The following is a 12191-nucleotide window of genomic DNA, read 5'->3' as shown; positions in this document are numbered from 1 at the left end:
GTCACCCAGGACACATGATCAGAGTGGTTTGGAGATACTCTAAGCATAAAAATGTTTTCACCCAGCAATCCTGATCATAGTAACCTGGAGGTACGTTAGCCTCAACCTCATATTATTTAGTTAACCATGAGGTTAGTGCCAGAGGCTTCCTTAACATCCCCAGTATCTGAAAGGAGTGTTTGAAAACAGAATAAGCTGTTTTCAATTCGGTTCTGGGACAGTGTACCTAAGAGACTAGGCCTAACTGTAGATGAGGAGAGGCTGTACAACAATTGTGCCTTGAATTAAGGAAATTATGTACATAGATGCTGTACGAATGAAGGATGAGAGTTGCCTGAAATGAGAAAAGCCTGTGCTGCAGGTTGATATTGTTCATGTTGTTGTTATCTGAGTGAGAGAAGCTCACACTGCCAAAGCGCTTTCTCATTTGTTTGCATTATCATTGTCTGTGGTCAAGAAGAGCCTGCTTAACAGGATCACATTGTTGTTGAGCCTCACTTTTCAGTGTTATCTTGATCAATTGTTTACACTGCCACATGTGCCCGATTAGTACACCCCATCTTTTGAAGACTGCCTTTTCAGTGCCAGCTGCTCTCCAAACAAAGCCTTGCATGCACTCTTGAAGGGCACGCCTCAGCTGACATAACACTCTACAAGTAATCACGCAGTTCACCCCACTTTCAAAATGTACATTTTCTTGTGTGCACAATACTCTTTGGGGCTGCTTCATATGTGACTTTAGGTCATGCGCGCATTCTCTGTTTTCTTGTGTGTATGGGCTACTTGCTCATAATTTGATTGTTGTTCCACGATCACCCTGAGTTCAAAAAGCAAATTTTCTAGTGTGCGCGTTATTCTTTGTGGGTGCTTCATATGTGAATTCTGGTCATACAGGCACTCTGTTTTCATGTGCAGACTGACACCATGTTCCTAATTTAATTCACATCTCACACACCCACACAAGGTCTTTCAAGATGTGCACTCTTGTGTGTGTACATAATTCCTCGACGGTTGCTTCATACATCTTGATAATACGAAAACTCTATATTCTTGTGAGAACCTGCTCTTGAGATATTCCTCACCTCTCTTTCTTGTCACCAGCCTCTGCCCACTGCTATTACTAATATAAAGCAAAGAAAGGTGTTATTGTCTTTGAAACGTTTATGAATTTGTGCATTTAAAATGTATTTTTTGATTCCCATTGTATTGCCTCAAGGTTAAAAGGTAAACACATCCCAACTGAACTGCCTACTCCTAGCCCTGCCCATTCCGACCACCGGAGCACCACTGAACACCTTCACTGTCACCAACCAGTGTCACACCCACGCACTTCTCATGGCCGCTCAAACCACAAAAGAGTGCGCTCTTCTGGAGCAGATTCAGTGAGCCTTCCGCAAAGAAATGACAAAAAAGTAAACATTGTCAAAAGTGGCACTTTCAGACCAAAGCACACATGTACCTGTGGCATCAGGAGGGAACGTTTGATACCAAAATAATTGAGCATACCAAAACACACATAATTACCTGACATAAGAGGGAAAAGAGGAAGGCAACCCTTCACCTGTGGACTCTGTTCAAAGAAAGGGAAATAAAGGACCCCCAGCTCAGCCCACTGTTGAGGCTCCAGTTCTATTCCTCCATACACTGGCATGTGTGTGGTAACACCCACAACACCAGCCTTGGGTTACTGTAATCACCCCATAGTAGAAGCAGAGGAACAACCAACACACTAAAGCAATCCCTTGCAAGTGGAGCTGCCACAGCCATTGGGGGATCCCAATCACCCTCACCCCTAACCACTCCAAATACCCCAGTACAAGAAAACCCCCCTTGCAGTGCACTACAACAAAGCCGGACCTCAGCCCCTCCAGGGTCAGATGAGGCAGAGTGGCGATCTGGGTGATTCTTAGCCATCCTATGTAGCAATCTGGCAAGTTTGGGCGATGAAGGAAGCTCTCCCCAGGTCAGAAAGTGAAGGCGGAGCTTCAGGGGGCAAAAGAGTGCCAAAGGAAGAGACAACCAGTGGGGGGAGCACATGAAGGTCCAGAACAAACTTAGAGAGATCCAAAAGCAGTGTTGTATCTAGGAGACAGTGGGAAGAGAAGAGAACTACCCATGTCCTGGAACAGGAAGAGAGAAGTAAGGCCAGGTTCAGAGAGTGAAGGGAGTAGGATTTGGATGGTGAGAGACTAATCACCAATCTAGGGTAACCGCGCAGCAGACCACCACCCATGTCCACATCCCTAAGTGAAATGACCTGATAATTCTGCCAATCACCAGGGCATACTGACCCTATCCCCTCTTGGGACCCAAAAAAGATACAACACTTCACAATACTTACCCAAGAAAGGAATAATACTAATTATTACCTAGAATATATGGCTATTGCTGAGGAGCTCACAAACAACAATGACAACACAAGCAACAACAATACCAGTGGCGACAACAATGCAAACAACCCGGGAAAACAACGCAAAAAACACCACTCGGTAAAACAAGCAACAAAGTCCACCCAGGTGGGACTATATAAACAATGCATACCCCTCCTAACAATGCCTCGGGGTGGATTACTTATTAGTTTTGGTTTCCCTGGATGAGAGCAGAACATTCCCTTCGACAATTACCTGCAGGAAGGGAAACTTACCATCCTTCCAATGCTACAGCATTTGGATCAGAAAGGCCCTGACCTCCCATCCCAAGGAACACAAATGAATAATGATATATTCCGGGGGTTTCTTTATTACACAATGATAAAATGATAAAGAAAATAAATAACTACTATGTCACAATAGGCCTTCTTCAGATCAATTCCTAAGCAATTGCTCTAATGCAATTAGTATGTACACATACAGAGCTTATATGTAAAAAAATAAATGTATGGAAACTGAAAATAAGAGACGATAGTTAGATAAGAACAGTCAGGAAATAAGAGTTAGTGGAACAGCTCACCAAGTTTCTACACATCCCGTTTACACTCCCACACCTGGAAGTCAATTTCTCCAGCCGAATCAGGATTCTCTCACTCTGACTCTTCACCCAGAAAGGTTTAGAAGACGGCGACAGCTTAGAAAATGGAGTCGCTTAATAATAGGCCACTATTCCCGCAAAGAGCCCAAATTAGTATGCAAGATGGCATTAGAGTATGCCAAAGCCAATAGATAAGCTGTGCCTTTGAGCAAGATATACTGGCAGATGCATCAACGAAAATACCTCCCGGTAAAACAGCGAATCGGTAAAACAGGCCGATACCGAACGCAAATCCAGAAAATGCTATGCATCAAACAATTAATCGCAAAAAAATGAATAATCGCTAATAACCCCCGCGGTAAAATACCGAATCGCTAAACAGACAATCGGAATTACCGACCCCCAAAGCGGCCATCGGAAATACCGAATCGGTAATAACGAATCGCTATGGTATGCATGAAAACTCGCTAATACCGAAAAACCCCAAAATCGCTATTTAGCCTGAGCAAAATAAGGGGAATCACAACCAGGAGGTAAATTAAACGGAAGGACAGAAAAAAAATTCCAACCCCCTACTGCAGGTGCACACAATCAGCAACCCCTCAAAAAGGCCTGGGAAACTCCACATGTCTTCCAAAATGGCTGCCCTGTACGTGCTTGCTAGGAGGAGGAGGATCAACGCCCAGGCCAGCGCAGGAGGATGATCCAGGACAGGATCTTCAGGGTGCGCATCACCTTGCTGGGGCAGACCGAGGAACAGGTCTACGACAAGTATAGACTGAACCGTGCCATGATAATGCGCCTAATAGCAGACCTGGTCCCATTACTGCAGCACGAGACCCGTAGGACCCACGCCATACCAGCCCATGTGCAGGTCCTATGCTGCCTGCACCTGCTTGCGTCTGGAAGCTTCCAGGGGGTAATAGCTGAGACTGGAGGCGTGTCGCAAAGCGCTTTATCACGCTTCTTCCACCGGTTCCTAGAGGCCATGCTGACATTAATTAATCGCCACATCACCTTCCCCACAACCCCCCAGCAGCTGACCCGCACCAAACGGGAATTCTACCAGGTGGCACAATTCCCCCATGTCATAGGGTGTGTTGACTGCACTCATGTCCCCATCTGTCCTCCATCAACCACCGAATACATTTACCGCAACCGGAAGTCATATCACTCTCTAAATGTGCAGGTGGTGTGCAATGCCAAGTACATAATTACGGACCTTGTTGCCCAATTCCCCGGGAGCACACACGACGCCTATATATTCCGTCACTGTGGCCTCCACAGGCGCCTGATCAACGGTGAATTTGGAGAGGGACACCTACTAGGTACATATTGATGCATCTTCGTACTCTCCACCCACTCCATCCCCACATGTATATGTACAATCATGCTGATGTCCATTCTCTCCCCATCCTGCAGGTGACAGCGCATACGCATTGCGTGAATATCTACTCACTCCCTACCTGAACCCAGCAACACCACAAGAGCAGCGCTACAACAGAGCACACATCAGCACAAGGAATGTGGTTGAGCGTACATTCGGCATCCTCAAGAGCCGCTTCCGTATACTGCACAAGACTGGAGGTGCCTTGCAGTACGACCCAGTGACCTGCTGCCAGATCATTGCTGTCTGTGCCATCCTGCACAACATCGCCACACGCAGGGGGATACCCATAGAGGTGGACGGAGAGGATGAACTGCGTGCACAGCAACCACCCCCCCAACACCGACAGGCGCATGTGCCCAACACAGCTGAAGGGCAACGGAGGCGGACATACATCACACGGAATCATTTCTGAGACAGGTAACAGAGAGACTTGACAACAGGGCTCCATTTGCAAGGGTTTAATGGGCATGGACACCTGAGTGGTGCAGAGAAACAAAACTAAAACATGCTGCTGCTGCAGTAAAAGTCAAAATCAAATAGCACGTCCTCAGTACGGGTGATGCGTGCGGCACTTTGGTCTGGCCATGGTTACGTCACCAAGGACAGTGTAACTCAGTCACATGTTCACTTGCGTTTGCCGCGTACCCCCAGTCTCTTGTCCTGTGACTCCTCGACTTCTACTCGATGGGAGTCTGTGGCAGTTGCATTGCGGCCACTGCGCCTCCTCCCGCTGGTGTCTGATAGGGAGACGCTGCTGACACTGGAGGCTGCCTCACTCCCCTCTTCCGCCCCCAGCATGCTGACACTGGCTGACCCAGGCTGCATTTGCTCCACTGCGGTGGTCACCCTCTCAAGGGCCTTTGCCACATCCCCACAGTAATGACCTAGGTCCACTTGCAGGGACACGGACCTGCGGGACAGCACAGCCGTGGTGTTGCAGAGCTTTTCGATGGCCTTGTTGGTTGAAGTCACTGCCAGCATGATCTGCCTGTGGCGACGCCGCTCACTCTGTTGGCCTGCCACCACGGCACGTGTGAGTTCTTGCAGGCACAGCTTTATGTCATTGTTGCCGGCAGCTACGGCAGTGGTGTGCTCACGCATAGCGTCTGTCATCTTGCTAAGTTTGTTGCATAGCTTGGTCATGGAGAGTTTCATGGCACCCATGTGTCTCCCCTGCAGGCGCTGGACACGCAGCATCCGGGCCTCCACGACTCCGTACCCTCCGGACAGATCGACTGGTCTTGCAGCACCACGAGCCGGGTTCACAGCCCTCTGCCTGATGCGCTGTCGTGATGATGTTTGGCTGGTTGGAGTCACGACAGCCTGGCGTGGAACATTTGGGGGTGCTGAACTGTGATCAGATTCCATCAGGGGCAGGGAGGGAACTACAGCTCTGCGGCTCTGCGGAGTGGCCCGCACTGGTGGTGGTTGTGTTGGTGGTGGTGGTGTCTTGGCCTGCGAGGTTGGTGGTGGTGGTGTCTTGGACGGCAAGGTTGTGGCTGGTGGTGGTGGTGGTGCCTTGGACTGCAGGGATGGTGGAGGTGTCGACCGCCGTGGTGGTGAAGGGGAGGACATGTCTTCAGCTCTATGTGAGCACTCGGCTTCAGACAACACTGGCGTCTCTGAGATGACGAGGCGGGCACTGTCGTCTGAATCGTAGGGGGATGCATCTGTGTGTGAAACAGTGCATAGTTATAATCATGGTCTATTGTGTTGACATAGCAGTGGCATCTCACAATAAATTACATTTTATGTCTGACAATTGGCCCTTAGCTGCAGTATTAATCTCCGTGCTCTGCCATGCACCCATTCATGTATGTACTACAACTCCCATGGTGCAACACTTTGGTGAGGGTATGTGTTTAGGGCAACACTACATGGGCACTGGGTCTGGCATGGGGGTTTGGGCAGGGACTTACTACACGCTGCATTGTAACGCTGCCATGCTTCTTACCTTGTCCTCCTTCCGCAGCACCAGAGGTGTCCAGACGTGTGACCCCCACAACAGCTTCCCGTTCTATGGTGGACTCCACTAGATCCTCCAGGACAGTGTTTGGCGTCACGTTGGATGTGCCCCCTCCTGTGCCATCAGCATCCTTGACCCTCTGCGCAATCTTCTCCTTGGCCCTCTTCCTTAGGTCATACCACCGTTTTTTAAGGTCGTCGATGCTGCGGTGGGTGACTCCGCAGGCATTTACCTTGTCCTTGATGCGCAGCCACATCTTGCGCTTTTCAGCCTCTGGCACCTTCAGGGACAATTTGCCAAACAGCCTGTCATTGTTGCTGGTGACACACTCGATGAGGATTTCCAGCTCCTTATCAGAGAACTTCCTCTTGCGCTTTCGGTGTGTGTCCTTTCCCTGCTGGGGGGCCTCCTTCTCCATCTTCTCCACACTGCCTTTTCCTGCTCGCTACAGGTTCACTCTTGGTCCTCAGCTCCTGTGCTCTGCCTCCTCCTCAGTGCAACTCCGAACACAGAATGCAGCGTGGCTGTCCTACTTCCTGGTTGTGATGTCATCGTGCCGCATCCGAAGCGTCGCGTAAATTGCCCGTTTTCGCTATTACCGAATTCGCTAATACCGGAATCACTAATACCGAATCGGTATTAGCTAACTCGGTATTTGCTACTCATGCGGGTGTACTTTCGCTATTTAATAGCGATTTTTACCGAATCGGTAAATTTTGCAGATTTGTTTGATGCATCGCGGTTTGCATGTCCTTAATAGCGATTCGTTATTTTTCGCAATTACCGACGTGTATTACCGAATGTTGATGCATATGCCTGATAGTCAGGTACAGAAAGAGCATTATTGAGTCTTATTTTACAGCTAGTTCGTATTATGCAGGCCTACACAGCACTATATTAGAGAAAAATATACTGAGATGGTAGTGGACAACGGTCATAATTGAGCCGTTTCCATATTAAATGGCTCAATCACTAAACTAAGATATAGGGCAGACGACAAGATCAGGAGGCAAAGTAATCTGATCCTAACTGAATGTTGAAGCTCCAAAAATAAGATACAGATTACAGAGACCTGGCCCCTCCCCACAAATAGCAACCAATGGTACGACACAGGCACTTAGGAAGGGTAACCACATCCCAAATGAGATAATTGTACTAAGGGAAGGTACATTTTACGTAAACCCTTTTTATAGTTTGCTAGCCCAATGACAAGGGGAGAGGATGATTACACTGGGCCCTGGCCTTGAGGAATATCTTTTGAGCCAGAAGACATGGTCATGGCAGAGGACTGCAGTTGGCATGTGGGGGGAAACCCAGACTAGTACTTCCTCTACATGAAGCAATGACTCGCGAAATGGGAAAAATAAGTCAAGGACAACCCTCAACCCCTTTAGCAGCAAGGTAATTTCCGTTTCTTCAGCCAGGGCAACAGGGATTGTTTATGTCCCTTGGGCCCAGATGGGAAAGGAAGGGCTTAGGACTAAGCTTTCTTCCCTATTTGAGGGTGAGGACAAGTGGAGGGCCTGCTTTGAAAAAAACACAGCAGCCATCACACTCGCTACAGGGGACATTAAAAGCCACTAAGTAGCATGATAGGTGAGCAGACTAAACCTGTGTTGGCCCTAGCTCGCATACCAGCAATAACTCTGACCAATACCGAACGATAGAGCAGTGTTTAATAGATATAGACATCAGATCTGGACAGCCCTGAGAAAATTGTTACCCGACTGCCCAGACATAAGGGGGACTGATGGCTGAGGCTATTAAGCCTGACATAGAGATAAACGATTACCTCAGCAGAGAGAAGGAACGATGGAACCAAGGGATAGGACAGCCATGGGTTGGTTAATGCAGGTCCGCAACTTATATTTTTCTGCAATATGTTTAAAAAGGGACTGCCCACTGAAGTACAATATGGACTAGACAATATAGTTGGCGGTGGACACAAAACCATGGCCAGAAATACAGGCCGATACCATACAATATTACAAGAAGAAAATAGAAAAAGACAAAGACAGGAAGGACACAGAGGGACACAGCCAAGTTGGTAGAGCTAAAATCTAAAAAGGCAGCGTTGGAGGAATCAATTGTAGCCGCAGCCGGGCTGACGGCTGTGATCACCATGGGAAGAAACACACAGAACTTCCAGGGATTTCAAACCGATGATCGAAGGGCAAGAAGAGGTCTCAATGATAGATATGGGGAAATCCCCATGAAAGACAGAGAATGTTTCTTCTGCCATTAGATAGGACAACTTTCAGAAGATTGCAGCACCAAAATGTATCACGAGCAACAGAGACACAAGCGGGAGGCAAGGAACACATACAACACCCAACCCCAGCCCAATAGCAACCCACAGCACCCTCAGGAGCAAAACATTTACATCCCCCAATGGGCTCCACCCAAGGAAGGCATTCAGGAGCCCCCTCCTCACAACACACATGGGTGAATGGGCCTCACTTATGGCAGGATCATAAGGGAACTCATCCCAATCATTAGCGAAGGGCCCAGGGTTGATAGAGCAAGAAATCAAATCAATGGCCTTAAAATGCAAAGTTCTGGTGATGTCTCCTTTGCTAATGAAGAAATATCGGAAGAGGCAAGAAGATACATGCAGACCTTATATTCTGAAACCAAGGATAAATCCAGTCTGGTTGCTGATGGATGGTTGGAGGGGGTCAGACTTCCGCAGTGTCACGAGAACGACTTTGACTTTGTAAAATCTGAGATAAAAGAGGGGGAAGTTCTTAATCAGATGAAGAAGATGGCAAAAGGGAAAGCTGCGGGCCCGGATGGACTCCCTGTGGAGGTTTATCAAACTGGTGCGGAGATAATCGTCCCTGCTCTCACTTCCTTGTTTAATAAAATATATTTGGCTGGGGAACCAATCCCAAAGACCTGGTTGGAGGCCTCAGTTGCTTTAATCTTGAAGCCAAATAAGGACCCCCTGACTATTGAATCATATAGGCCGATCTCCCTGCTGAACAGTGATTACAAAATTTTTGCAGGAGTATTGGCGGCAAGGCTGGCCAAAGTGATTAAAACTATTATACATGAGGATCAGAGGGGTTTCATGCCGGGTAGGCAGATTAACGAGCTGACTTTTCAGGTTATCACAGCAATAGACTATGCTATTGATAAGAAACTTCCGCTGACTATCGTTGCGATAGATGCCGCAAAGGCATTCGATCAGGTAAACTGGGAGTATCTCTGGGATGTTCTGTCCGCATTCGGCTTACCTACTAACTTCATCGCCTCTATAAAAGCATTGTACCTGAACCCAAAGGCAAGGATTTTTGTAAATGGGACGCTTTCAGACTGGGTCCAAATATCAAGGGGCACTAGGCAGGGATGCCCCCTTTCCCCCCTATTGTTTAATTTATATATCGAGCCATTAGTGAATAAACTAAGGGCAGATCATTTAATAAAACCCTTTTCAATAAACGATCTGGATCTAAAATTTGCCCTATATGCAGATGACCTCTTAATGTTCACTTCTAATCCTGAGGTAGCAATACCTAGACTTTTTGAACATGCAGAAGCCTTTGGAAAGACCTCTGGTTATAGAATCAATAAGGATAAAACGGAAATCATGCAATGGAACCAGGAGGCAGCGTTGCCTGAAACAAAAATAAGGATGAGGTACCTTGGGATTCAGTTAGTCCAGGACATTACTCAGATATCGATAGTTAATCTTGACAAGGTATATAAGGAAGTCTGTGGTCAATTACAGCGTTGGTCCGGGCTCCCATTAAACATCTTCGGGAGGGTTAATCTTATAAAGATGATTATACTACCAAAGGTAACTTTCTTGTTTAATTCAATACCCTTATCTTTCGACACAAAGGTGGTGGGAAAACTACAAGGAAAAATAGGTTCATTCATTTGGAATTCCAAAATGCCCAGAATCTCTGCTAAAAAGTTAAGAAGACAATTAAAAATGGGAGGTCTGGCGCTACCTGACATCTTGCATTATGCCCATTCCTTCCACTTTAAAAATTTTAGAGTTATGGCAGGTAAGGCAGATACGTCTTTTTTGGGTCGTCTGTTTCAAGCAATACTGCATAGTATCCCCCAAGGCCACGAATACTTTTTATTTAAGTTTGGAGACCCCAGATTTTACAAAAAGGTTAGGCTAAAGGTTCTACTTACGGCTCTGAAGAATTGGGTTTTCTTCAGGAGAAAATTACAAATTCCATACTACGCCTCTCAGGCTCCAATATGGGACTCTCCAGGGACCCCAGAATGCCTTAGAGACCAACTGTCAACCCCCCTTAAATTAGCAGGGTTAATGCAGTGGAAAGATTTACAAAACGATCAGCAGCTATTGGGGTGGGACTCCTTCTCTAGATTGACGGGAGGAACCCTTACAAGATTTAAATATTACCAGCTGTCAAGCTGGTGGTCTACGGAAATATGGGATTGTGCATCTAACCCGAAATTTGATTTTGTAAATAGAAAGGGGCGTTGGGATAAAGAACTCGCTTTTTGGTACGAGACTTTGATGGAAAAAGAGGGAGTTACGGATCTGGAACTTCAAAATCTCTGGGGAAACGGTCTGGGGCTGGATAGCAACAAACTGGTAGACCTGTGGGGGGACTCTTTTAGTCTGGTGAACGGAATAGTAAAATCCGCTCCTCTTAAACGAAACCATCTGTTTACACTGTACAGGGTGTATTTCTCCCCAAAAAGACTGACAAGGATCACAAACCTACAATATAGCTGCCCAAGGTGTAATTTGTTAGAGGCAGATGATATGCATATGTTCGTAGAATGTCCTAGCCTTAACTTGTTTTGGAAACAAATTGAGGGTTTTTTGATGGATGTACTAGGAACACAGATTGTGGTTTCTCCGGCAATGATCCTGTTTGGTCTGGGGACGGGTTACCAGCTTGCAAATCAGCAGACTAAATTTATTTTCTACGTGATGTTATTGGCTAGGCGAGAAATATGTAAAGCATGGAAATCTGAAGATGCTCCCACTTTCTCTGGTTGCTTAAGGTATATCATCTATATTAGTGAGTCTGATATAGCATGTGATGTTTCCTCTGAGTCTAAGATCTGGGAGCCCCTGGTGGCATGGCGGAACAGATGAGAGTATTCCGATGATTTCACCTGGGTACTGTTGGTGCTTAGTCCTCAACCAATCCGAGGGTCGCCAAGTTACAGAGGCTGAGGTGGATAAAGCAAACAGTAAATACTAGAGGGGAGTACCTTTTTCCGGCTCTCTCTGGCGTCAAATTTTGTGGTCGTAACATCGTGATGCCAGGGGGAGGGGAGAGGATCTCCGTCTAGAGCACCCAAATTGGTATATGAGGAATAAAAAAGAAAAAAAAAAAAAAAAAAAAGGGCCCAGGGTTACCTGCTGCACAAGAAGGAACAACAGTATGGGGAGGGAGTTCACTGTTCCAGCCCCTAAACTCGTACTGGGTCCAATGAAGGTGCCCAGGAAACTTTATGTCTTCTGTATTCTCAGTCATGCACAGGTTGGATGAGGAACTCACTGTGACGGTGGCAATTAATAATATATCCTACACCTTCCTAGTGGACATCGAGGCCATAAGATCTTGCCTCAGGGAAGGGAATGTTCCCTTATTGTTAAACCCTATGGACATACAGGGTTTTTCCGGGACACTGAAAAGGGTTCACTTCACCGAAACACTTGACCTAGAGACAGGTAGAAACCAACTCCAAGGTCAACTACTATATAATCTTTCATCCCCTACCAACCTTTGGGGAGAGATCTCATGGCCAATCTAAACATGGCCATCCACTTTTCCGAAGATGGAACCATGACTTGCTCAGCCCCCGGGCTCTTCCTCTTACAACTTATGACCCTGCGTCCTAACTTCGGTAAGTTCTATACTG

The sequence above is a fragment of the Lissotriton vulgaris genome, chromosome 12 (assembly GCF_964263255.1).
Source record: "Lissotriton vulgaris chromosome 12, aLisVul1.2, whole genome shotgun sequence".
Lineage (NCBI taxonomy): Eukaryota > Metazoa > Chordata > Amphibia > Caudata > Salamandridae > Lissotriton > Lissotriton vulgaris.
The sequence above is the reverse complement of the archived record's forward strand: the minus strand, read 5'-3'. Positions refer to the sequence as shown.